The sequence below is a fragment of the Eubalaena glacialis genome, chromosome 3 (genome assembly GCF_028564815.1).
Source record: "Eubalaena glacialis isolate mEubGla1 chromosome 3, mEubGla1.1.hap2.+ XY, whole genome shotgun sequence".
Taxonomy (NCBI): domain Eukaryota; kingdom Metazoa; phylum Chordata; class Mammalia; order Artiodactyla; family Balaenidae; genus Eubalaena; species Eubalaena glacialis.
The window spans coordinates 139,086,605-139,101,072 of record NC_083718.1 but is presented as its reverse complement, the minus strand read 5'-3'; the positions used below and the strand labels follow the sequence as shown (position 1 = coordinate 139,101,072).

Sequence of the window (14,468 nt, the reverse complement as noted above, 5' to 3'; positions counted from 1 at the left end):
CTGTCACTCTCATATCTTTCTCTGAGGATCCTCCTAGCCTTCAACGATATGTTTTAAAGAAAGTCTTAATTCAAAGAACTGCAATCTTCACTCACAAGAATCAAATAAGCTACTTGGAGGTTGCTGTATGACTCTTAATCATTACTTATTCGAATCCTAAGTGCTCTGATGAGAGGTCGTTTTAAGAGCATGCTTGTGTCAACCTTTAAGAGGTTTCTGTCTGGGCATCCTGGATCATCCTGGTATTTAAATCCTGGGTTTACCAGGTGGTGAGGACTGGAGGTAGGTTTTTCCAGCCATTAGAGACAGGCACAGCCATGCGCATGACGGCATCCATCAAGGCCGCCTTTTCTTCAGATGTCTCACTTTCAGAATCACAGAATCTACCAAATAAAACATTAAGGCCACCATCAACCAGCTTCCCACTTCCCTTCCCCCAAAAAGGGGCACGCAACAGCCCACAGAAACAGGCTGGACACACAGGCCCTGCTCACCTGGGAAGATGATTTCAGTCACTGTCTTCAGCTCCAATTCCTGCACTTAGAACACACATTATAATCTAGCTCCTAATCTAGCTGGATTCTGCTCCAGTTTAATTGACCAAGGCATCACCCCTTCCAAGCCGCCTGAGTGAAACCAGTGTAGCCCACTGGATGGAATGCTAAGTGCAGCTGTGCCTCAGAAGGAAAGAGAGCACCACCACAGGAGGGAAGAAGGGAGGGCATAAGCAGAGACTGTATAAAATCAGAAACACATTTTTAGAACATGGTGGGCTTGGGGGAAGAGGGGAAAGAAATCAACAAAACGTCCCAATAATTTCACGGCAGAGCTAGAGGAGAGCATTTACAGCTATTCCAGGACACTCCAACAGAAAGCTTTTCCTGGATGCACAGACCTTCACAGCACTGACAACCCTCAGGTGACCGTGCTGGCTCGTACATGTGGTCATGATGTCACAGCGTGAGAAGAACACAACAGAATGCCCAAGCGGCATCTGGACAGCACATAGCAAAAAAGAAAAAAAAAAAAAAAAGGCTGAATTCCCCTCCACAGAACCCCATTAAAAACCAAAGTGTGTCTATTACAAAGTCACATTTTCCGTTCTTCTGCTTTATAAAGTCAGCAATGCTGGAGGGCAGGAATGAGTGCAAAAGGGGAGTGTGAGGCTTGTGGATGTCCCTTCAGTGAACAGAAGGAAGGGCTGGCTGGACGCCTCCCACCCATTTCGGACAAACACACACGTGTCCAGATTCAGGCTGTGGTGACTAGGTCACTCCCAGTCTCATTCTATATCGAAATAATGTCTTCCCGAAACCACACAGAGACCACATGCCCACAGATCTCCTCCCCAACCGTGAACTATTCCCCCAGCATGGCCAGGGGATGAGATTCTGCCAGCAACAGGATGCCAAACCCTTCCACAGGAAAATAATTCACTTGCCACTATTTTTATTTGCATCATCCTCCCAGATAGGATTAGTTCCTTCTTTGAAGGATTCTTACTTGGAAGAAGTCACTGTGACCTGTCAGACTGCAGGGAGCTATCATGTTGCTGTCAAGCCTCCAGGACGGGAGGTATCAAAGGTATCAATCTGGTTGATATTCTGTTCAAAGTTCTGTGAGCGGGTGGGGTGGCCTGGGGTTCTCCTGAAGGACCAGAAAGCATAGTTGTACTGCAAGGGATGCTCTCAGATGCAGGACAACAGCCTTCCTCTTGCTGCTGCTCTGACTCTTGTCCCGTTCCTATGCTTCCTTCTCACCATCTTTCTATGTGCTGTTTTCTTCATTCTGATCATGGTTCCCCACTGTCATCATCTTTCAAGGCCTTGAACTTGTTCACTTTCTTGCTGCTGTCGCCACCGCCTCACAGAGTGAGTCTATCACTTTTACGTGGTGATACTCAGGGCCACTTCATGGGTGTGTGAACTGTGCAGCAGGGCCCTGTGCTCGTTTAATGCTCTGTTGTCATCATCTTGAAACTCTCAATAATTTTTTGAATGAGGAAACCCACTCTTTCATTTTGTATTGGATCCCACAAATCATGTAACCGGTGCTGAAAATATTTCAAAGAGCTTCATGTCAAACCTCCCCATTCATTTGGCCATTCTTTTTACAGAACCTGATTTAGGGTCTTTTAACCATCCTGATTGTTCTTCTCGAACTTTTGTTCTCACCACAGACTCTACACATGACCTAGTCAGTGAGGAGTACAGTGATACCTCAAAGACTGTTGTTATAAACAAGATTGTATGTATATTTGTAGTAATAGAAAGCAGTTAGTGTTTACCATGTGACTGGCATTATGTTAAGGACATTACATGTGCTATCTTATGTAATCCTCACATCAACCCTTCTAATGAAGAGACAGATTTGTGCCCAGTTTGCAGATAAGACGACTATGGCTTAGAGAGGTTACATAACTTGCTGAAGACCATACAGTTACAGGTGGCAAAGAACTCAAACCCAGGTCTGACAGACTCTTTTACAGTAGCTGTACTAGGGCCTCTCCCGAGTTATTAGAGACACTCACTACTTAGGTGGCTAGAGGTGGCACACATTGAGCTAGTAACCAATTCCGATTGTACTGTCAACTAATTTTGATCTATGGTGATTCAGCTGGGAAGGCCTCTTTGGATGTTAACTGAGCTATTCCCACATGGCCATTTCCTTTTCTAGGTTCATGCCCTCTGTTAGGTTCTTTCCACTAAGATTAGCCTCTGTATTAGTTTCCAACTGCTGCTGTAACAAATTATCATAAACTTAGTGGGCTTAAAACAATATAAATGTATTATCCTGTAGTTCTGGAGGTCAGAAGTCGGAAATGGGCCTCACAGGGCTAAGATGAAGGTGTTGGCAGAGATGCGTTTCTTCCAGAGGCTCTAGGGGAGAATCTGTTCCTTGCCTGTCCATCTTCTAGAGGCTGCCTGCGTTCCTTGGCTTGTGGCCACGTCACTCCAATCTCTGCTTCTGTCATCATGTCCCCTGCTCTGACCATGACCCTTCTGCCTCCCTCTTATAAGAACCCTGTGATTACATTGAGCACTTGGATAATCTACAATAATCTCCCGATGTTCAGGTCAGCAGGTTAGTAACCTTAATCCCACCTGCAATTTGTAATTCTCCCTTGCCACGTAACATAACATATTCACAGGTTCAGGGGATGAAGACGTGGACATCTTTGGGCGTCCGTTATCCTGTCCACTGCAGCCTCCCGACACACCACACACACCTAGTTCCTCGTGTGACCTGGATTCCAGGGCCTCCCCCTTCCTATGGATCCTGCTCACCTTCCTACGGATGCATTCTGGTTCTTCTAGGTTCAGTCAATAAACATTTATAGAGCACCTATTACGTGCTAGGCATTTTGCTAGGGGCAGGAGAGACGAAGAAAAAAAGACACTGTCCCTGCCCGGAAGGTGCTCACGTTTTAGTGAAGCTGACAGAAAAATCATAAAACACAAGAAAATATGGCAATTACTGGGATAAAAGGGAGCATAGGTGGTGAAGGGGCACTCAGGACTTGGGGTCTAAGGTGGGGAGGGATATGCAAAGATATACCTTACTGCTCCTATTCCTATCAAGACCCACAAAATCAAAACGGTAGGATTCATCATGAAAAATGAAGATCTGTAATCTGGTCTCAGGCATCGCTAAAGTGTCAGTGCCCAGTGATTCCAGGCAGGGCTGGGCTGTTCAGAAGCCAAGAAGCAAAGGAGCACACAGATCTCCTTCTGTGCTCCTGAAGGCCTTGCTTCAGCCTGGGGTCAGTGGCAGCCAGCAGGAATTACTCATTACCAGGGTGAGGAGGACCCCTGCCAAGTGGAATAAGCTATTTACAGTCTTCAAGTGGGATGGGCTCAACCCGGGGAGGGTTGATACTCTCATTTCCCCAGGCTCAGCCTGATCTAAGAAATGGCTTATTTTGAAAGTTGAAAAGGGAAAAAAATTGTTAGATTAAATATACAAAGATGTAATTTAGTTCCTCTCTGCATCTCAAATGTGGAGTCTGAGGAAGGAGCCCGAACTCCTAAGCTTTCAATGATTTATGTTTGTTTTTAGATACTGTATCACAGCCCAGGACCCGGGATGTGCCTGGACTGACCTTTGTTCCTACCTGCTGGCCACTTTGTAACTGTTATCAGAAGAAATCCGGAAGCTATCATGGGAGTCTGTATGTTCCTGCCCACTGACATTTCAGAGGAACCAGCTGGCTTTGTTTCCAGCTCTATACTGAACTCTGCTGTCTCCTTTCAGAAACACAAGCAGATGTGTGTGTGAGTGTGTGTGTCTGTGTATGTGTGTGTTTTCATTTTCCTGTTTAACCTGAATAGCTATGACAAACCAGAGTCACTTATTTAAAAAAATCTGTCTCTCTCTCTCTCTCACACACACACGGAAATTTCCTTTCTAGTAGAACATAACCAAAATGCTACTTAGATGACACTGAATTCATGTTAAATCAGACGACTTTGTGAAATCACTAGTATTTGTACAGGGCTTTATAGTTGGCCAAAGGTGTTCTTAGCCGTTGAATTCTGCTCCTTATAAATCTTGTGAAACGCTGTCCTGGTTGGGGGTCCATTAAGCCTTAAGGACCTTTCAAATGCAGTGACCCTTCTGAGCACATTGACTGAATGGGGACTTCTTGTGTTTTACTCTGAATGAAATATATCTGCCCTTCATCTACAAAGGACTAAAGCCAGGGATCAGCTGTACTCTCTGCTGTGTCCCATACCTGATATGTGGCCATCAGCCTTAGGCTGAATACCTCCTACAAAAGGGGCATCACCTCCCAAGGCATCTTTGCTTGGTTCTGACAGATGGCCAGACAGAGACGTTAATAGATTCCCCTAGCACATTGACAAGAGGGCCTCGAGAGGACACCTTCAAGGGGTTTGGTGTGGGCCCATTACAGGTTCTCTATATTGGAATCAGCCAACCAACTCATTCAGATCTTTTCTCCTGGATAATATGAATGACAGGGGGTCACACATAAAAAATGCACAAGGCCTGCTCTTTATCCCAATACTTGAAGTACTGAGTTACCCTGTGGCTAAAGAAGACATTGTCCTGCATCTTTACAATAAGCTTGCATTAGTGAGGGGAATATGGATGCTTCTCCTCCTTGAAACTTTAAAAAGTCAAATATAAAGTTCTAATTATTATGCTCATTCTAAAAGTGAGGACACCAAGTCTCAAAAAGATCAAGCGATCAACAAGGGCTCCTGGCTAGGAAGTAGCACAGCTAGCTTCTGTAACTTCGGCTACAGATTTTAGTTAATTAAAAACACATGCACACACACCCCCATCAAAAATCTAAGTGAGGCACTTCCCTGGTGGCCCAGTGGTTAAGAATCCACCTTCCAATGCAGGGGACACGGGTTTGATCCCTGGTGGGGGAACTAAGATCCCACATGCCGCGGGGCAACTAAGCCCACGCACCACAACTACTGAGCACGCGAGCCACAACTAGAGAGCCCACGTAGCACAAATACAGAGCCTACAGAGCCCAAGCGCTCTGGAGCCCGCACGCCACAACGAAAGATCCCGCGTGGCGCAACTAAGACCCGACGCAGCCAAAAATAAAATAAAATAAATAAATAAATAAATTTTTAAAATCTAAGTGAAAATTTTAAAAAATTAATTAAACCTAAACTTAAAATTTTTTTCATTTAATGTATGGACTTTAGATAATAAACCAAAACAAAAATCTATATCATGCACCTGATACAGATTTTTGTTTTGGTTTATTATCTAAAGTCCATACATTAAATGAAAAATTTTTTAAGTTTAGGTTTAATTAATTTTTTAAAATTTTCACTTAGATTTTTAAAATATATTTATTTATTTATTTTATTTTATGAGGTGGATGGAGTTAGAGTCTGTCATACAGAGTGAAGTAAGTCAGAAAGAGAAAAACAAATACAGTATGCTAACACATATATATGGAATCTAAGGAAAAAAAAAAAAAGGTCATGAAGAACCTAGTGGCAAGACGGGAATAAAGACACAGACCTACTAGAGAATGGACTTGAGGATATGGGGAGGGGGAAGGGTAAGATGTGACAAAGTGAGAGAGTGGCATGGACATATATACACTACCAAACGTAAAATAGCTAGCTAGTGGGAAGCAACCGCATAGCACGGGGAGATCAGCTCTGTGCTTTGTGACCACCTAGAGGGGTGGGATAGGGAGGGTGGGAGGGAGGGAGACGCAAGAGTGAAGAGATATGGGAACATATGTATATGTATAACTGATTCACTTTGTTATAAAGCAGAAACTAACACACCACTGTAAAGCAACTATACTCCAATAAAGATGTTAAAAAAAAAAAATCTATATCATGACTTGGATGAATCTCCAGGGAATTATGCTCAGTAGAAAAAAGCCATTTCCAAAAGGTTACATACAATATGATTCTAATCACAGAACGTATCTGAAATGACAACATTTTAGAAGGGAGGCTAGATTAGAGATAGAACGGGGTAGGGGTCAGCAGGCTTCAACTCTGAGCTGGGTGGTGTGGAGATTGCAGCCTCTGCCCATTGGCCAAGCGCAGAGTGAGTTTTAGGTCAGATGATCTTCCCTGAGCCAATCCACAGGAAAGCCTTGGCTTCCAGGGCAATTTCTCAGTTTACTGTCCACCCTAGAGAAACCAAGTAAAGTTGTAAGTTTTTCAAATGGTTAGCGTGACATGAAGATTAATACACAGGCACTTGCCTGGGGAAAAAGAACATTTATGGCAGCTTAGTGCTGCAGACTCAACTGGACTTCCCAAGTGATGGCGAACATTGATGACAACCTGTAAACCATCGCATCTGTTCTGTAGAAAGTCAGGGTGACCAGATGGCATGGGATGTGAAGCCTGAAAAAGAGCAGTCCCTGCTTGGTCTAGTGAAGTTCGTTCTGAGCCGGTGCCTGTTCTTAGTTAATGGGCCAATGGCAAGGGCAGAGACATACAAGAAGTTTGGGGCACAGTGTGAGAGAGGAGTAAAGGGAGAAGGGGCAAGAGTGCGAAGGCAGGATTCACAGCTTGAATGAACTGTGTCCGGGCTCTGCCCTAGAGACCGTGAGGCTCTGAGCCAGTCTCTGAGTCCCTCGGAGTTTCTGATTCCCTATTTGCAAAACAGAGCAATGAACCCCTGCCTGGCCTCTGTTACCAGGTTGGTGGGAGGAACAAATGGAATAATGTAAGTAAAAAGCATTTTGTGAACACTTACATTCCATGCAAATGCAAAGATTAGTAATGTGATTTGTCAAGATTCTTACTGGTGGTCTCTAGATTTCTGGACCTGTGATTTGGCAAGTAAGTTAATTCACTCTGAAGACTGGTGGGTCCATGGCCCTCAAGTGAGCATCACTAATGATCAGGTCTTGACAGCAGCCATTGCACTCACCATAGATTTATGTATGGGGTCCTACAACTGGAGAAGGAAGCATGATGGGCCACATCTGAGCTGAGCTCTAATAACTTCAGCTGGCTCCTTACTTTGCTTCTAAGGCTGATCCTTGGCTCAAAGATATGCATATAGGAAGCCTTTACCATTGAGTGAACGCTCATCTAATTTCGTGTGGGTTTTCTCTTGTTTCCACTTAGGTAATTTGGTAAGTCAGTAAGTCTGGTAATGCTGCACAGAAGAGGGGAGACCGTCATGGTGGATGGCAGTCTAGTCAGAGACCCTCTGGGAGGGAGGCAGTTAGGGTTGAGTTAAAAATCTTCTCTGAGAAGTGGCATAGTATGGCAGAAGGCATGTAGGCTCTGGGCTCAGGGAGCTATGTGAGTGACCTAGCTTTATCCTCTCTGAGCCACGGTTTCCTCCCCTGTCAAATGGTTAATGACAACAGTGCTCTCCTCATAGAATTGTCCTGAGGACTAAATGAGATAAACGGATATGGAACGGCAGGCAGAGAGTAGAAACACAGTAACTTGGATCCTTTCCTCCTTCAGAGGACAGGACGAAGATATCATAACTCCTTTAAAATATCTTCCTGTGCATGTTTTTCAGAGAGAATGAGACTTGGAGCCTTGAATTGCTAAGCCTGTCCTCTTTGTAGTCAAACAGATTCCTATCCATGCTCTACTAATGACAAGCTATGTGATCTTAAGCATGTTAATTAATCTCTCCTAATCTCTGTCTCCTCAAGTGTAACACAGAGTTTCATAATACCTATGAATATGGTTGCTTTGAAAGTTAAATAGGAAGTATATGTAAGGTGGCTAGGACAGTGTCTTACGCACAGTCCAAATGCAATAAATAGCTGTTCTTATCATAACTGTCTTGGGTGTGGCAGAAGTGCCCAAAGAAATGGAGGACAGAGTGTCTACAGACATCACCATTACTTTTCATAATCATCAGTAATCCTTGGTTCCATCTGTGCAATACTTTCTGCCCCCTTGCGTTCGACAGTAGTTCACACTCAAGGACTTCGTGGGTGTGAAGGAGTCAACAGGGTGGTGCAGCTGCCAAAACACAATGGATGTCACCCCGACAGCACACTTGGAGCACTGGAGGACACAAACTGTACGTGAACAAGCTGGAGAGCGTGCCAGCAGGAGCCAGCAGGATGGGAAAATGGCTGGAAAGATGCCAGGCGGAAGGTCTGAGGAACTGGGACAAGAGCAACCCAAGGAGGAGTACAGATGGACCTGTATCTGAAGGGCTGACCGTGAAAGGATGATTTCATTTATTCTGTCCTTCCCTGGACAGCAGAACGCAGACCAATGGGGAGAAGTTACCTGAAGATACATTTCAGCTCAGTACGAAGAATTTTCTGACAGCGCAGACATCCAATAACAATGCTCCTGTACATCAGTGGAATAGGCTGTCCCGTGAAGGAGGACCTGAGTCCACAATCTGGCATCTGGGGGGAGAGGTGGGGAGGCTGGCCTAGACAGCTCTCAGGCCCTTCACAGCTCTGAAATTCTATCTCATGAGAAGCCCACGACTGCTTCAACAGAAGCTATCTTGTGTTAGCGAGTCATTCATATAAAGCTTGTCCTCCACTGTGTTATAAAACTTGGGGGCACCACAACAGGATAGAAGAAAAAGATATCTTATTTACCTTAATACTTGCTATCGTTACTACTGCAGATGAGAGGCCCAATATATGTATTCAACAAATACACACTGCTTATCTGCTCTAAGGAGGGTATCTAAAGTGCCAAACCAACCTCTTCTTTTGTGTGTTAAAATTTTCATTCCAGCAATGTAGCAGAGAAAGGAAGCTATTATCACTAACATTTCAAAACTGATTTTGAAGTAAAAAGGAGTAACTGCTTCCAATTTAAGCACATTATTTAATACCACAAACCTCAGTTTGTGATGATAGTGATATTTACCTATAGTGACGGTTCATTCATTCATTCAACAAATATTTGAGCACCTATTATGTACCAAACCAGGTTCTACTTGCTGGGGACTTCTATCATTGAGCTAAAAAGACGCACAGCCCTCATGGAGCTTACATTCTAGTGGGGAGAGGTAGTAATAAATACAGTTAAGTAAATTGAAGTATGCTAGTGTGAACAGACTATGTAAAAGTGCTATAAGAAATAAAGCAGAAAGACTTCCCTGGCAGTCCAGTGGTTAGGACTCTGTGCTTCCAATGCAGGGTTCGATCCCTGGTCAGGGAATTAAGATCCCGCAAGCAGCGAGGCACAGGGGAAGAAAAAAAAAGTTATTAAAAAAAAACAAAAAACATTGTTAATTAACTATACTCCAATATAAAATAAAATTTTTTTTAAAAATAAAAATTTTGTTAAGGTTTAAAAAGAAAGAAAAGAAAGCAGAAATAGGGATAAGGAGAAGGTGGTGGTTTCTGTGAAGAGATGAAGTAAGAGAATGCAGGTAAAAATTACTGCATGGACAGGTTATGTAGAAAGTCTTCAATCAATGCTAGCTATTATTACCATGGGGACTTCTGAGTTTGCAGGACCTACAATTATATATGCATCATTCCGCTCCTGAATTATTCAATAGGTGGTGTGTATTCAAAATCAAAACCAAAAGGAAGCGGGCCCTGATACTGTTTTCAGGTAGAAGGAATCAATGAAAATGTCATGACTTTGGAGTTCTGGCATTGTCTCACTTGTGCAAGGATGTTGATGTGAATCTGCAGGAAATATAGAAATGCAGAAGCTGAGGACTGAACCAAATTACATCAGGTAAGTGACCTAATTTTTCTAAGCCTTAGTTCCCCTGTGCCCCCATTTGACCAGGGCTGTTGGGACACTTAGTATGTAAACACTAAGTAAATACATACGGAAAATATAATACATATGTAAAATACTGGGCACACAGCAGGTACAGTTAGCTTACATTATTATCATTGTCCAAACAAAGTCATCTGAATTTTCAGAGATTTTCAGTGTGTTCAGAAGGAAAAAACAAGGCAGTATTCCTCAGGAGGGAACATTCCACAATCATGTGTTGCTAGGAGTTGGACGAAGGTCACTTGTTATGAGAACAAACCAGGAAAACATAAGGAAGCATTCAACTGATTAAATGCTCAGTCCAGTGCTCAGCCTTGCTAACTCCTTGGCTGCAGTCTTCAGAATTCCAGAAGATGCAAACAAAGACACAATGATTCACTCAAAACAGTTCTTCGTACAAATCTTAGGATTCAGCCAAAAAGCAGTCCAGCAGGATTTATGAAGTGTGCTTCCCTCTACAGAGCCTGCATGTCAAGGACATCCACAGGCTCCCTTTAATGGAGCCCTAGTTTTCCAAAGACCTCTGCAGCATCATCCCTCTGACTGAGAGTCTTGGGAAATGAGAATTTAATTTGTTCTGTGTTGAACTTTTTCTCATGGGGCAACTTTACAAAGAAGGAGCTCTTTCTGCTTTCCCAGAGGGGGAAAGCATCCCCATCAGTCCCACTTCCTCAAGTTCTGAAGTAAATGAAAGCTTTGGAATATTTATTGGCGTTAGTGCCTTTTCCACTAGTCATTCCCAAGACAAGGGCAGTTGTCCCTCATTGGCTCTAGATAACACAGTAACCCCTTCTCTGCTGTTAGGGGGCTTGCATCCAGCAATCTGCCTCTTCCAGGGGTATCTATGACCACCTGGCACTTCAAAAGGACTACGGAGGCCTCAAGGGACAAAGGTGTTGGCCTTGCTGGGTTTAAGTCAGTGCTTCTCAAACTATCTGTGGAGAAGAACCAGTTTGTTCTTACTTCTAGTCCATCATGGACTGATACTTTTATAAAATACAAAGAAAATGAATTGCTAGAAAAGCGTTTATTAAACACATAAAATGCAAGCCAATGTTTTTATTACTAGAGTCAACAGACATAAAATTACTCTGTCAAACTGCTATAAAAACTTTAAATGTTTACTCACAGCTTCTGTATCTGTTCTAGCCACAGCTTATAGCACTAAGTCACTGTTCAGCCATTAACATTTACTTGAAACAAAACACAAAGCCAAACAACCCCCTTTTCCTATGAAATAAGATGATGTATTTAGTGCAGTGGCTGGCACATAGTAATTACTCACTGAATATTAGCTATTACTATTGCTATTCTCTCTGGGCTGGTGAGAAGAAGGGGAAACATTAACCAAGAGACTGAGATGCAGGTCTGAGTTCCTACTCTCTTCCTACCGACCGTGGACGCGTGTCTTCACTGTTCTGGGATTTAGTTTCCAAAATTTGCAATACATAGTGAGATGATCTAGATCAATAACTTATGAACTGAACTGAAACCCAAAGTGAAAAAAAAAAAAATTTGTGTCCCAGTACACACTCACAAACATACACTCAAGGGGGCAACTGCAAAGTTTCATGAAGTAATATTACCTTACCACATGCTATGCACTCTGATATTTTCTATCTTGTTTTATTTTTTTAAGTGCTGGTCAAGACATATTTAATCGATTTCGAACCCACAGTGTAAAAAATGCTGGAGCAAATGAGCTCTTGGGTTCCCATTCTCCATAGTATACTGATGGGGCTAATGACTAGGAAGTAGGTCCCTGTCAGTCATCCACAATTTGGTGTCTAGTAAGGACTGACATTGTTTTGTTTTGTTTTTAATTGTTATTGGAGTATAGTTGATTTACAATGTTGTGTTAGTTTCAGGTGTACAGCAAAGTGAATCAGTTATTCATATACATATATCCACTCTTTTTTTTGTTAAGGTTCTTTTCCCGTATAGGTCATTACAGAGTATTGAGTAGAGTTCCCTGTGCTATATACAGCAGGTTCTTAGGACTGACATGGTTAAAGCCAGGCGCATCTACAAGTTTCTGTTTTTGTTTTTTAAGCCACCTGGTTCTGCATTGAGATATTCTTAATGAGTCTATTAGTGACAAAGAAGAACGGTCAAAGATGTGGAATTCAAACCACTGGATGATTACATACAGGTAACACTGAATAACTCCCATCTAGCCTCATGCACGGTGCCTTCAGGCAAATGTGCTAGGAGTTGGGTTACGGGGAAATGTCCTTACTGGTTTCTGCTTTCTCACTAAATTGCCTTCTGCTTTCTGGACAGGGGAGAGGGGACAGTAGTGGGAGGTAACAGGCTGCTGGAAGTGTTAGGATTGAATTGGCATTTCAACTCCTTCACATGTTAGAAGCAGCGGGTGAGGGAACTTAACTAGGGAAAGACACACGGACATGCAAACTTCTATCTGAAGGGACATATTTTTTTAATTAATTTATTTATTTTTATTTATTTATTTTTGGGTGCGTTGGGTCTTCGTTGCTGCGCGCGCGCTTTCCCTAGTTGTGGCGAGCGGGGGCTACTCTTGGCTGCGGTGCGCAGGCTTCTCCTTGCGGTGGCTTCTCTTGTTGCGGAGCACGGGCTCTAGGAGCGCAGGCTTCAGTAGTTGTGGCTCGCGGGCTCTAGAGCGCAGGCTCAGTAGTTGTGGCACACGGGCTTAGCTGCTCCACAGCACGTGGGATCTTCCCCGACCAGGGCTCGAACCCGTGTCCCCTGCATTGGCAGGCAGATTCTTAACCACTGCGTCACCAGGGAAGCCCCTGAAGGGATGTTTTATAGTCCTTTCATCCTTTTAACGAATAATTTTAACTGTTTTGATTTTCAACTCAGTGAAGAGTACAACATGAAACTATTTTATGTCCAGTAGCTTCTACTTTTGTGCTCCCTTTTCCTCTTGAGTAGTAAGGGCCTCAAATTGACCTCTAACCAAGTCGAGTTGCCAAGCGTTTCACCTTGATGAGGATTTTAATCCCATCTTCATTACAAAGCTCTGTACTTCTCTCCAGCTGAGGCCAGGCCTGAGGCTCCAGGGGCTGGGGTGGAGGAGTGAGGTGGTCTCTCCCACCCCCGCCTCTCCTCTTCTCCCTGAGCTTACTACTTTCTTGGTTGGCTCCTTTCATGACCACCGACAGTGAGTCTGAGAGCTGGTTCTGCTGAAATGACATCTTTCAAAAAAGCTCTACATCAAACGGGGCTCCCCTCTTCATCAGTTCCAAAGAGGGGTCCCACGTGAGCCATCCCACCTTGGTGGGGGTGAGTTTTCTGGCTGGCCAGAGGCTTGTCCTTTGGGATACCATCCCTGGCTCACTCCTGGGATCCACTCACGGGTTGTAGCAGCTGCTCTCCCATGAGGCGTTAGCCAGAAGGCTTAAGTCCGAAGCCATCTTCCATAGATTCACTTCCATTGACCATAGTGTCCAAGAAACTCACATCCTGGTCCCACCCAATTCGCCATCTCTCCTTTCCTCCCTCTCCCCACTCCTTCTCTTAGCTTTGCAGAGTCTGGGCGTGGGGAGCTCCTTCTGGGATAGCTAGCGGCTCACCAAGTTTCAGACAAAAGATGAGCTCCAAGTGGAACGCTGCTCTCTGAGGAAGGTTCTCTCCCGCTCCCAGCCCTCTTTTACCAGGATGGGTATAAGCGATAAGGGTCATCTGAGAGTTGGTTCTGCTGAATGGCACCTTTTGAAAAAGCTTTGCAGGAAAATGCTGGCCACAGAGCTGAAGTTCTCTGAGCACAGGAGAGTGGGGATTTTAAACACCTTTTTAGCTGTGGCCTCTTCTCACCTGTTCTTAGAAAACAGGAAAGACTCCACTCAGCATCTCATACCACGTTAGATTTCTACTGTGAGCCACATGGCAGATTCTGTGCCAGGCACTGTGAACATAGCAATGGATACAGCCATGGTTCCTGCCCTCAAGGAACTCACAATCTAACGAGACATTAAACACACACACCCCCCAAACACATACATTTACGTAGTTCAGCTGTGATAAGTACATTGAAAGAAAAGGACAGAGTGCCATGGGACTGGACACAGTTGAGACTGTCAGGAAAGGGTTCTCTGAGGAATTAATATTTAATCAGAGACTGAAGGATAAGAGAAATGAATGGTAAGGATGCCTCAGGCAGAAGGAAATGCACCGGAGGTGGAAAGAAGCTTGATTCCCTGGAAAAGGATGGGCCGGTCAACTGGGTACGAGACATGGGGACAAGAGAGGTGGGTGGGAACCAATTTAAAT

The 14,468-nt window shown here is 43.9% G+C and overlaps 1 pseudogene; it reads right to left on the bottom strand.

Moving 5' to 3' along the window:
* Nucleotides 1-1,251: 1,251 nt before the first annotated feature.
* On the bottom strand, nucleotides 1,252-13,393 carry LOC133087167 (eukaryotic translation initiation factor 4E type 2-like; annotated as a pseudogene).
* Nucleotides 13,394-14,468: the final 1,075 nt, after the last annotated feature.